Raw genomic sequence first — 2,368 nt, forward strand, 5'->3', positions numbered from 1 at the left:
ACTCAGAGAGCCTCTCGTGCTTCCCATCCATCCGTGGGCAGCCAAAGCACCTACTGTGGGAGCGCCAGTGCTCCTGACAGGACGGGGTAACGCTTCGAGATCAGTTCTGTGTAAGGAGCTCTGACTGTGTCACCTCTCAGATTATGTGAGTAAGGGCTGGTCACGGTCACCCAAAGGGGCAGAGGAGTAACAACAGATGGGGCGCTCCGATGACCGAACCAGCGTGATGCTGCCCTGGCTGGGCTGCTCCTAGAGCTTTCTGAAGAGTGGGGTCGGCCCCTGGGCCCAGGCCCCAGTCTTGGCTCGGCTCCCCTCCCGAGTGAGGCAGGGGGGCTCCTGGGATGCCTGCAGACTGAGGAGGATCCCCACCTGGAGGGGTATTGGGCTTACGGTGGCATACGGGGGACGAGCATTCGGGCCTGTGTAAAACCTACTGGGAGAGCCTTTTGAGGGGACTGTGGGAATGCGTGAGATGTATTATGGGTTGTTTAAGGGAAGCACCAAACGTGGGGAAGGAGTCAAGGTGGACTGGGAGGAAAAAGCACGGGAACGTGGAAGGAGAATCAGGGTGAAGAAGGTGGTCGCACGTGAATGTGTTGCCGGTTGGTAGCCTTTATCTCTGCAGTCTGTCCTGTCTCGCTAAACTCCATTTCTAGTTTTCTTCTGGGGTGAGGGGACCGAGTACCCTGCAGGCCTATGTATGTCTGGAGGTCTACGCGCCAGCAACTGGCGTCAGGCCACAGGTCAAAGGGGCCAGTGTATACGTGGTAGCAGCAAATGGGAAGACCGGAGCATGCGTAGAGGGGGGCTAGGCTAGGGTGGAATGCCAGTGTGTGTGATCGCTGGCGAACGAGCCAGACTGGCGAGCGAGTAGGATAATGGGCTCTGGAGCCAGGTATCCAGGACCAGATAGGGGAGAGATTGGGGTCGGCAGGTTGCTTACTGGAGGTAGGTTTAAGCCAGCTTACTGGAGAAAATGGGGTGGGCATCCGAGAGTTGGCTACCGGAAGGCCATGTGCCTGGATCAGTTAGTAGAGAGATTAATTTCTCCCTCTCTCCCTTTCCGAGTGAGAAGATTTGAGTAAGAGCAAGTTGAGTAGTACTGCGGACCTCAGGTGTTCACGTGCCCCGGTGCCAGGAAATCCAGTGGCTAGTTAGCGGACCGACTGAGTGTTTAAGGCCAGCTACCGAAGGGATTCGTGTTTGTGTGCGTTGTATACGCATATATGTTTATATAGATGCACTCTACTAGCAGACTTCCAAACTGATCGGCCGGAGAGGAGGAAGAGGATTCGGCCACTTGTACCATTCACGTTTGAGTGCTGTGTGTTTTCCGTGTTGATCGGTGTTGCTGGACATGTGCATTTTTGCCTACCGGGAATACGTTCCCAGCCTCGCTGCTGGCTGGACTTGGGTGCGTGGAAGCACAGCAGCCTCACATCTATTAAGGTACCGGACTCGGCAACTTCTGCTGTCACCCATCTCAGCGTCCCTGTCTTTGCTGTTGCGTTATTCCGCTTTTCACTCCTGTTAATCTCGCGCAGACTCTTTAACCTGGTACTCCAATGGCTGTTACGTGTTTTTTCTGCCAGGTAGGTAGTAATTCTGTGGTGAACTATGGTGCCAGATACTGCTATATAAACAATGATCTGTATTTGAGGAAAAGGTAATTGCAGCCTGCAGGCTCTTAGTTCCATGTTAATCTAAGGCTTTTTACTGATGTCCTCTATCGCGCAAGGACACAGCAATCCTTACTCTGCTAGCCTGTTCCAGACGTGTCCTATTCCACAAAGGCAGGCAGGAAGGCAGATGATAAAGATGTTCAGAAATAAAAGCCCTGCGGTGGGAACGTTCCCGGTAGCTGTGAAAGAGGAGGGGGCAGAAATGATCAGCCCCCTAGCAGGGTAGAAGGCCACAGAGATGGATCGCGTAACCTAGTTTCGCTACGTGTCAATATTCTTGAGGCAAAGCACTGAAGGGGAAAGGGTACCACGAGTTTATTCTCGGAGTGCTCTGAGTTTTGGATATGCTTTATAACATGTTACTCTATGTCCGCGGACCAAAGACAGGATTGGAGAAGCCAGGAGAGGATTCTGGTTTACTTGTTTTGCTGTACAGAGTCTCACAGAAATTGAAGTTCCTGTTTTTTCTCTCTCTCTCTGGGAACAGTAATATGCTTGTTAGACGTATAGAGATTTCATCTTTCCCACTTTCTCCAAGTACCGTGAGTAAACGTTTGGGTCATTTACTTCCCCTCCGAAAGGTATTCCCAGTAACAATGATGTCCCAGTAGCAGTGAATCTTTTCTGTTAGCAGAATTGGACAAAAGCCTTCTCTGCAAGGGAGGGGGAGGGGGGGGGGAGGGGGG

This window comes from Pygoscelis adeliae, unplaced genomic scaffold (assembly GCF_000699105.1).
Source record: "Pygoscelis adeliae isolate BGI_AS28 unplaced genomic scaffold, ASM69910v1 Scaffold855, whole genome shotgun sequence".
In the NCBI taxonomy this organism is placed as follows: Eukaryota; Metazoa; Chordata; class Aves; order Sphenisciformes; family Spheniscidae; genus Pygoscelis; species Pygoscelis adeliae.